The sequence below is a fragment of the Ipomoea triloba genome, chromosome 13 (assembly GCF_003576645.1).
Source record: "Ipomoea triloba cultivar NCNSP0323 chromosome 13, ASM357664v1".
NCBI classification, from domain to species: Eukaryota; Viridiplantae; Streptophyta; class Magnoliopsida; order Solanales; family Convolvulaceae; genus Ipomoea; species Ipomoea triloba.
Genome location: NC_044928.1, coordinates 3,486,667 through 3,498,849, shown reverse-complemented (window position 1 = coordinate 3,498,849; position 12,183 = coordinate 3,486,667).

The window sequence follows — 12,183 nt, the reverse complement described above, 5'->3', positions numbered from 1 at the left end:
GAATCTTTTTATATTTTCAATCAATTAGTAAAATCAGTTTTCTTTTCCATTTCATCTTTACTATTGTTTGGACGGTAATTTCACAAAGGATTATTTTATATTTATTAATAGTAGTATACATAAGTATTTGAATTATTATTATTGGTGTAAATAATAATTAATAAATTATTTTTTCTTATAAAATTAGGCCAAATTTGTTTTCATTATTCTCACAATTATAATGGTTTAATTGTTTTCATAATTTGGTAAATAAAATTTTATTACCAATTAAACTTTATTAATTTTTTTACCAATTACTTAATAATATTAGTTTGTGCAGTATAGAACACATCCAGCATAGAACAAAATTTTAAGAAGAACTTACCAATTAGCGGATTGTTATCCACTCCTCCGGGAGCCTTTAATGATCCAAAAAAATCTTTGAATTTGAACATATGTTTGTAAATGGATGCAAGTTCCCTAAGGAAGATCATGAAATTTTTTTTTAAAAAAAAAAAAAAGCAAAAAGTTGAAAAAACTCCAAAAAAAAAAAAGCAGCATACTAACAACATAAAAAATGCATAAATGAATACTAAATAAAGAAATATGACCAAACATGACCATGATTTTATTCCTATTAAATAAAACAATATACAATTGAACAATATTACATAAAACAATATCTTGACTGCAGCAACAGAATTTGCAGATTTGAAAGTGGAGAGGTCTGGAAATAATCGCATCATAAATATTGTAGGACTGTTTTGGGCGAGCAGCTTAAAGTGAGAATTTTGTTTTTATATATAGTAGTCTTATTACGATAGAATTGTAGTATGATAGGAATTGTAATGTAGAATTGTGATATAATAGAAATTGTAATGTAGAATTGTACAACCAATAGGAAAACAGGAAATAATCGCATCCTAAATATTATGACTGTTTTGGGCGGGAAGCTTAAAGTGAGGATTTTGTTTTTATATATAGTATAGATAGATTGTCTTATATTATCAACCCGTTAGTTCCATGTTTCGAATAATAATAACAGATTACTACTACTCCTGTCTAATTTTGTCTGTCTTGTATACTATTCATTATTCAAACTAACTTTTTCTTCCTTGCTTATTTTCTTTAGTAATTTTAAATTATTTTTAAATTTGATTTTTTTGTGTTTAACATAACTTTTAATGTATAGTAGTTTTTAAATATATAAATTTGTATTCTGATACTAAGCTTAATATGATGCAAAATTGAAATAAAAATAATTTCAGTCAAGACTCCTTAACCGGACCAAACAAACAAAATGGGAACATGGAAGTACATAATATTTTCTATATTTTTTTAACAAATTATCTATATATATTTCATTGTATAATACCTTCTTCCCCCAATCTCATTTATTCTCTTGTTCTTTTTTTTTTTTTTTTTTGTCCATTCGATTTTTCAAATAATAATTACTATATAATATTTTCTAACTAATTATGTACGTTCTATATGTGATTGTATAATACCTTGCTATTCCGACCAAAATAAGTATAATTATAACACCATATTAGTCACAATTGGATTAAAAAAGAAAAAATATTTATCTTACTCGTTGACTATTGAATTGGTACAGTTACCCATGCATCCAAAGTTAATATGGGATAATACATATTCAATTAAAAAAATGAAGTTATTCCATAACAGATATTAATTATTTGAATTATGATAATACAAATTATTTTAATAAAAAATTTATAATACTTGTCAAAATTAATAATAATTATAATGATTAGTAATTACTATTTAAAATAATTTTAAAGATAATAAATTGTATTTATTTTAAATTAGAAAAATTACTATTACTACTTAGGAGTTAGTAATTGCAATTTATAATCTTATTCTTATTTATGTTATTACTTTATTTCTTCAGTTTTTTTTTTGTAACAATTATTGAATTAAATTCTTGAAAATAGTTTTCAAAAAAAAAATCTTGAAAATAATATGCCGAATGGTGGGCCGGACCAAGCCCATATGATGGCAAAATTATTCTGTGAACACAGGTCCGCCTTACAAGGTGTACCCTGATCTAAAATACAAAATGTATATACTGAGTGTTAACAATTTATATAATGAATGTTTATAACTATTATGTAAATATTCAGTATATAAATTTTTATGTCTCCACCTTGCAAGGTGGGCTCGTGTCCATTGTATAACTATTATTTGTCACCTCTATCACCACCTAATTAAATAATAAGTGTAAAATGTGATTTTTTTAAGGATTCATTTCCAAAAAAAAGAGTATTTTATGACAAAAATTGAAAAATGAATAATTTTCTTGAAAATATTTTCTTCTTTTTTTGTTGAAAGTTACAAAATGGTATTTTACTGTTTGGCTGAGATTTTGTGTGTGTGTGTGTGTTTTTTTTTTTAAAAACATGAACATAAAAATATTATGAAATTATTCTTTCTAAAGTTTTATTTATTTTAATGATGATAAAAATATTAAATATTTTTTTACCCGAAAAAGATAAATCGCATTTTGAAAATTATATTCTGTGTCACAGGCTTGAGAATACACTTATACTTGACATTTGATTTCATTAATGACAGTTTTGCTCGCAAGTCTGTTGATCTTTATAACATTGATTATCATCTACACAACACCAACAAGTTGGGCTACATGCTCCCATCAAGCATCCGTATGCTTTATACATGTAGCCATTGCATCTCCATAATTTTGGATCATGTATCTAGCTCATCCAGTGAATGTTGAAGGCAATATGACACGTTTTCCTCGAGAACTCGGATTTGTTTCACCACGATCCAAAGCATCGGATAATCCTTTATACATATCACACCTTAGTTATTTTTTGTTTGCCCGCACGTATTTTAGTCTTCCAGCCTCAACCATTGTATAAGCATCAACTATAAATTGCTGGAAAATTCTCTTTGCAAATAATATAGTTGACACCTCATTGAATCGTTCATGCATCCTATATGCAAATAATCACGTTCACTAATTTTTTTCCTTCTGCCAGAATTAGAAGTGTTGGGGTGTGTGATGGGTATATCTTCCCTATAACCATCCTCACCATAGGGGAACAATAGAGGATATTGCAATTCAAGATATGCAGGATGTAATTCATTTATACGTTGCGATTCACCTAATTGAGTTTCTATTATTATGCCCCTGTCACCCATCGATTGGTCAAAATCTCCAACGATTAAAGCTGATACTTCAGAGACAGATCGCAGATTATAGGTTCTTGCATCTCTTTGACGCTTACCAATAAGTTTCAACTTGACATTTGAGCGGCCTTCATCCATTATTTTCTTCCCAGCTATTCTAAAAGACTGCACCAGAACATTGTTTTGATCTAGCATGTTTTGTAAATCAGCAACAATTTCAGCATGTGGGTTATCTTTAGTTGCCGTTTGCCTATGCGAGTGAAGACATTTTAAAATTCAATAATCCAATGTTCATATTATAATATTCGACATTTGCTTTAAAAAAAAATACTATTTCTCACCTGATAGAATGGATGCGGTTTCCAACTTCATTTTGTGTGTCATAAATGTAGAGTTGGGCAAACTTAGGTATTGCACCTTGAACTGGGAAAATGCTACCTATTAGATGAAAGTTTTGACCGTGCAACTTAAATATTGGCGAGAAAGTGCCATTGTTTTGGCTATAATCAATCTTGCCACCCATCGATGTGAAAGAAAACATATTGTTGTAAGATCGAATATTGTCTAAAAACTGTTTACTTTTATCAGATGATTCAAAAAAAGCTTGTACATATTTTCGGGAGGACATCTGTTGGGTGGCAATCTTATTTTACCCTGCATGCAACACAATGAATATTTTGGATTTTTGCTTTTGAACCTTGCCTCTAGCCTTTCCTCATGATAAGTGCAAAAGATGCCAACTTCATAAGGTTATTCTTGGATCATTTAGTGCATAATTCATGGCTTTTATGAGTGATTTAGTCCTAAATTGCATTAGAATACTTTATATTGTCATCGTGATATTTTGGACAAGAATTCACAAGCCAAAGTTAGAGGACGAAATAGGCCTTGGACGCACCCATGGACGCGCGTCCAGGCTGGCGTCCAAATATTCCTCCTCTGAAATTTCAAGACAGAACGCAGCCAGGCCTTGGACGCGCGTCCAGGCCGGCGTCCAAATATTCCTCCTCTGAAGTTTTCAAGACAGAACGCAGCCAGGCCTTGGACGCGCCCATGGACGCGCGTCCAGGCCGGCGTCCAAATTTATCCCTCTGAAGTTTTCAAAGCAGAACAGAAGCCTGCCTTGGACGCGCGTCCAAGGTGGCGCCCAAAATTTATCCCTATGAAGTTTTCAAAGTAGAACAGAAGCACGCCTTGGACGCGCCATTGGACGCGCGTCCAGCCAGGCGTCCATCACGGAAATTTGGCGGTTATTCACTTTTAAAAAGGGATGAGGGAACCATTTTCAGAGGATACTTCTCTCCAAAAAAAAAAAGGAACTTTTCTCTCTCTAGGTTTTAGCTCCAAAATTCTCTCCATTCCATAGCTCAATTGCACTCCAAGATCATGTTCCATAGCTAGATTTAGAGAGGAATTTACATTGCAAGATTGTATTGAACAACGTTACTTAAGGATTCTACTTCAATTTCAAGCTAAGTTTCATTTTCTATTCTTGCATTTCAATTCCTAATTGTTGATTTGAATCTATTGCTTTGTTAGTTCAATTGCTCTTTGATTTCAATTTTCGCCATGAGTAGCTAGATCTTTTGAGGATTTGAATCAATTAGTCTTGCATAATCTCCCTTGAGTTCTAAAGTTCTTAAACCTAGGATTAGATAATGCTTGTTTGATGATTGATTGTGGATATGGATGATTGTCTTCACTCTATGCCAACAAGGATCCGGTTGCAATAGAGGATTAGGATTGGAATACTCACCTACGAGAGTAGGGAGTGTACCAAGCCCTCACCATTCACATTTCCTTCTCACCTTTGAGAAAAGGGAGATTGGAAGGCAAGAGAGGCAAGAGGCACACCAAATGTTTGATGAATTGCCTCTTCTAGCCTAGCTATTATGAGAATAAAGCTAAGGCATGGTAGAGAGGCCATCGTCCACGAGAGTGGCGTTGGCATTAGTGAGCTTGTCTCAATCTTGTCCGATAAGCGTTGCTAAGTCCTAGGACCATAGGAAATCAAGGGTAAACATGCTTGATGAGTTGATTCGAATCCCCTTTCTCTTCGATTGTTCCTTATTCTTTTGCGTTACTTGTTTTGTTCTTCGCATGATTTACTCCTACATATGCTCCGGACTAGCTTTCGAACACTTTTAGCTCTTGGGACTAATCCGCTTGCTTACCAACTCCCTTACGCCTTCCCAGAGGACGACACTCTTCAGTTGCTACTATACACACTTCGCTCACACCGCATACCATCACACGACACAAAAAATACTCTTTTCACCTCATACCTCAAATTTGCAGCACAATGTTGACACGTATACTCTGGATCTCCAAAATCACAATATTCTAAGAAATCAAAACATAAAATCAGTTACATAGTATAAATAAGGGATTCATGTTTTTAAAAAATATAATGTAAGTATTATACTTTTTTTTTAAATATTAATAATCTTGTATAAATTATATTTACAGTGTATGTATAATAACTATTAATTTCACAAAATATTTTTTTTTACAAAATGTGAACTTAAATTCAGTTACATAGTATAAATAGGGGATTCATCTTTTAAAAATATAATGTAAATATTATACTTTTTAGAAAATATTAATAATAGTGTATAAATTTCTCTAAAAGTATAAGTATAATAACTATTAATTTCACAAATATTCTTGAACAAAATGTATATATGGTATTTTTAAGTCATTGTAACCCTATGGGTTTAATCATTCTTTGAATATTTTGTTAATATATGTACATAAATAAGGAATGATAAGTAAGGACATTATTTACATCTTGCCGTATTCCTCAATTACTTATTCAATTGATGTGAAAATTTCAAGGGAATTCTGAAATATTATTTCATTTTGTTTAAATGGAAATAAAATATTGAAGGTACTATGTTCATTTTGTTTAAATGGAAATAAAATATTGAAGGTACTATGATTTAATTTTGTTAAGTATTGTAATATTATGTTGACACTATGATTTAATTTTGTTAAGTATTGTAATATTATGTTGACTGATTTCATTAATTTTGTTAAGTATTGTAATATTATGTTGACTGATTTCAAATTTTTAAATAAATAAATTAATAAATATATAAATACATATATAACCTACAAACACGCAACCGAATAATTGAATAGCATTTAATTACGTACATTAACATAATATAATAATATTTTTTAATACTATAATATACATCATATAGTAATTTGATTGTTGAATTTTTTTTTTGAATATTATCATGAGGGGAATTTAATTACATACATTAACATAATATAATAATATTTTTTTAATACTATAATCTACATCATATAGTAATTTGATTGTTGAAATTTTTTATTTTTTTTTGAATATTATGATGAGAAGAATTTAATTACGTACATTAACATAATATAGTAATATTTTTTTTTGAATACTATAATATACATCACATACTAATTTGATTGTTGGAATTTTTTATTTGAATATTATCATGAGAGGAATTTAATTACGTACATTAACATAATATAGTACTTTTTTTGAATACTATAATATACATCATATAGTAATTTGATTGTTGGAATTTTTTTTGGAATATCATCATGAGAGTAATTTAATTATGTACATTAACATAATATAGTAATATTTTTTTGGAATACTATATTATACATCATATAGTAATTTGATTGTTGGAATTTTTTTGTAAAATTATCATGAGAGGAATTTAATTCCGTACATTAACATAATATAGTAATCTATTTTTTTAATACTATAATATGCATCATATAATAATTTAATTGTTAGAATTTTTATATTTTTTTAATATTATCATGAGAGGAATTTAATTATTTTTATATTTTTTTAATATTATCATGAGAGGAATTTAATTACGTAAATTAATTTTTAATATTATCATGAGAGGAATTTAATTACGTAAATTAACATAATATAGTAATATTTTTTAATACTATAATATACATCATATAGTAATTTGATTGTTAGAATTTTATTTTTTTTTAATATTATCATGAGAGGAATTTAATTACGTACATTAACATAATATAGTAATCTATTTTTTTAATACTATAATATGCATCATATAATAATTTGATTGTTAGATTTTTTATATTTTTTTAATATTATCATGAGAGGAATTTAATTATTTTTATATTTTTTTAATATTATCATGAGAGGAATTTAATTACGTAAATTAATTTTTAATATTATCATGAGAGGAATTTAATTACGTAAATTAACATAATATAGTAATATTTTTTAATACTATAATATACATCATATAGTAATTTGATTATTAGAATTTTTATTTTTTTAATATTATAATGAGAGGAATTTAATTACGTACATTAACATAATATAGTAATATTTTTTTTTGAATACTATAATATACATCATATAGTAATTAATTTGATTGTTTGAATTTTTTTTTGAATATTATCATGAGAGAAATTTAATTACGTACATTAACATAATATTGTAATTTTTTTTAATACTATAGTATACATCATATAGTAATATATATATATATATACACACACACACACGTACATAAATAAGGAATCCATACAGGAATGAAATTGAATAAAATATTTCATTAATTTCTGTGTATAGTAAGGAACGGAATCATATTTTGAATATTTTGTCAATTTTAGCCACAAATAAAAAATGATAAGGAATGGCTAAAATTTCTGATAAGGAATTATTATATAATATTATGTTGACCGATTTCAAATTTTTTGGACTAAAATGAGCGGGAAAGGTAGCACTTCTGTTTTAATATAGATATAGATATAGATATAGATATAGATATATAGATAGATTGTGTACGTTCTTTATGTGATCGTATAATACCTTGCTATTCCAACCTTATTAAGTATAATTACCACACCATATTAGTCACAATTGGATTAAAAAAGAAAAGAATATTTATTTTCAAAAAAAAAGAAAAGAAAAGAATATTTATCTTACTCGATGACTATTGAATTGGTTACCCATCCAAAGTTAATATGGGATATATTATGGAACGCGGTAATTAAAAAAGTAAGACAATAAATGAGATCGAGAAAATAATGTATTGTATCATCAGATATAGAAAATATAGAAATTACTTGATTAGTTAATCATATAATACAATGTAACGACGTTAATGAGAATTATTGGATGAATTAATTACTATACGTTTGTAACGGTTTTTCCCCTATATAAAAATGTTGTAAGAGCAAGGCTCTCTTAGTAGATTTTGCAGAAGAATTAATATTTGTAATTTTCTCTCTAGCTAGTAAGAAAACATGGTCAAAGCAATATTCGTGCTTTTCGCCTTTTTCTGCATAGTTCAACTTTGCATAATCCCCTCTCTTGCGTGAGTTTTCTTCTATTTTTCTGTGATTGATATGTTTTTTCAACAAGAAACAAGATTCAATTCTCTTCTACTTTCCCCATCTTCCATCCTATGAATTGTAACTTAAATTTATAGGTTACTTACATTCAATTATCACAAGGTTTGGGGCATCCCTAATTAAATTAGTCGGATAATTGCTTCGAGTCTTCGATAACCACATGTTTTCATGTTCAACTCTTTGTTAGAGTTGTCTATTGACTTTCTTGATTAGAGTCGATCAATTATTGACAACTTAGGCTGATTTACATTCTTGTAATCTTTTGCCGGCTAGGGTCAATCTCGACATATATAGCTAAGATAGCTTAGGGTGATATATTCTTGTTAATAACGTATTTTAATGTATTGTGGATACAGGCAGCAAGAAGTGGATAGCGGTGTGAAAACAAAGCAAATTGAAGAAATTGGAGAGAAGATAAACCTGGGAAGATGCATGAAGTGGACATGCGGTTCTGAAAGATGCTGGTGCTGTGTAAAGAACCAGAATTTATGCGCTTCAACTCAACAGGGTTGCGAAGCAAATCCACAATGTACTAATTAAAACAAACAAATGTCAATATGTCTATGTAATTCCGTTATGAATCAAATTTAAGTTTTTTGCAGAATTTAATTTGTTGTGTTTTGGTCCAAATTTATTTAGGCAGCGGTTGGTCTAAATATTAAAATCTGAATGGTAATTTGAATTAAATAGATAGTTGAAAATCGTAATGACTTTAAGTATGAGAAGTCTATCTGTTTTGTAGGGAATGAGAATTGGAACAAAAAAAATTATAATTAAATAATCAATTACTTAAAATGTATATATATTGCCCGTACGGGGACAATATATGTATCGTTTTTAAAAATTGAGGGGCAACATATACGCCACTAATAATTCCGAGGTCGGTGACATTGATAATTGACATTATGGAGTGCATAAATTACAATTTTCTTGGTTGCACAAAAAAAAAAAGAAATTAAAAACAAATTAAACAAGTATCAAACTATCACTTGAGCATTACAATAATGCACGGAGTAATACTTTCAGAGAAATTTGGCAAACCAAACGTGACTATAGCATTAAAGATGTTCTCATCTCCCGATGGTTTGATGGTTTATTGTTCCGAGTCTAAGAAAAGAAAGTGCTTAAATTAATTAAGTTCTTATATGGTTAGAAATAAGGGTGTGTTTGGTTCGCACATGGGAATCGGAATCGGAATGGGTATCAAATACTTGGTAAGGGTAATGGGTTTTGGTGAAAGTATTTAGCATGTTTGGTAGTTGGGTGGAATGGGAATGAATATTAATAGTTGGGGAAGAAATGAAGAAGTGAAATGAAACCCTTATTTAATAAGGGTATGGGTTTTCCCATTAATGGGGTATTCCATACCCATAGTAGCATTCTTAAAACCTATCAACCAAACACTAACAATCACTTTCATATCCATTCCCTATACCAAAACCCCCCAACCAAACACACCCTAAGTGTCAAAACAGCGGCAAAAAATGTTTGACCATGCATTGTTAAACAATGGTTTCAAAATAAACAAGCCTGATAAATGTATCACTGTAAATGATACGATATATAATTATTATGTCATCCTATGCCACTATTTGAAACATGGAGTGGACTAAAAAATTAAAGTATGATCGGGAGAAAAAAATATTATACGATCAAATATAGAAAGTGCTTAACAAGATAGAGAATGTAGAAAAATATTATCTAATAGTTATTATTTGAAACATGAATAGAATCTTATGGATCTCGGCGGTGGCTGGGTCACCCATTGTGTAAGTCAAGCACATTTAACCACAGAGTATTTTGACTATTTGATTGTCATATTTTATTTAAAATCAATTAGTGATAAGTAGGTGTACATTAATCATTTAACTACATCTCTATATGGTAAGCCACAACGCCACGTCTCGAATCAAGCACATACATATATATATATATATGTGTGTGTGTGTGTGTGTGATGAGTAAAATGGTGATAGTAAAAAGAGGGTGTAATGTCGTTCCGCTGAGTATTGGGACTATGACTCGTACTTGTATGATAAGTAGAATTCTAGGCACCAAAGTATTGGAATTCACTAGAATCCAAGCAAACTAAGATTAAGTAATGAAAATAAAATAAAAGATGCAAATTAAATGAGGAATAAACTATATGATAAAAGAATGGGTCAGATTAGGGATATTGCAATCTTGATACTCTAACAAACTTAGAATTAGGGAAAAACAATTAACCAATGGATTTATTGGCAATGCACTCAATAATTCAGTTCAGCTACTTTTGTAATCAATAAATTAAACTAGAATTAGGTTAGGATTGTCCCACTTTCGTGATGCATCAATCTTAACCTTAAAACACAAAAACATTATAAGCCCCCAAATTACCCCTATTTTCATAGTAGGAAAAATTGGGTTGAAATTGGTTAGGCTGAGTCTTTCATCCAACTTTCGTTGTGATAAAATCATCTCCAAAGCAAATCAATAAAAGCTGCGCTTCAATTATCAATAAGAGGAATTTATAAACCTAGAATCAAGAATAGTAATAGAACCCTAATCCAAACCCAAAAGCTAACTACTCATGCATAATAAAAGTAAACAAAGCAAAGTAATAATAAATAACCATAAACATTGCAAGAAATCTGAAAAGAAAGTAAATAAAAGAATAAGAGAACTTTACTGATGATGAAAAACAAATCCAACTCCAATCCGAGATTCCAAGCTTGAAATTAAATAATCTAATGTACAACTAATCTAAACTATTTTAGGAAAATCTAAAAAGAAGAGAGAAAAATAATCTAAAACAAACTATGGTTGGGATCTCCTTCAATTGTAGGCAATATGTAGAATATATAGGAGATAGATGGGCATTGGGCCCATGAGGCAACTTCCAATTCTTTTCCAATTCTTATTCTTGTTTCCTTTCATTCCTTAGGTAATTTCCTTTTCTTCCAAAATTGTCCAAAATGTTCCAAAATTTTTCCTTTGTAATTCTTGTGGATAATTCAACCCTTGGGACAATATAACACACAAACAGTTATCAATTTCACTAGGATAAAGAAAATAAGCATCAAAACAACTAAAATAAGGGGTGAATTATTGTACAAAATAGTATATATCAATATATATATATATGTAGTTCTTTAATCAGGTGAGAACCATGTCCTAGGTGAGAACGTAAGGACAAATCCAAACCATTGATCTAGTAGATCTAACAGTTGAAATAAACAAAATTTTGTAATATTTATGAAAGTGGCCCCGTTCATTTTAAAAATTTATAATATTTATGTAAATAACCCTGCTCATTTTTTACTTGATTTCTCATCCGTCAGATCTTGCAGATCAATGGTTTGGATTTGTTCTCACGTTCTCACTTGGGGCATAGTTCTCATATGATTAGGATTCTATATAGGTATGTATGTACATACATGTATGTACATACATACATACATATATATAGATATATACATACATACATACATACATATATATAGATATATACATACATACATACATATATATATATATATATATACATATATATATATATATACATACATACATACATACATATATATATATATATACATACATACATACATATATATATATATATATATACATATATATATATATATATATATAT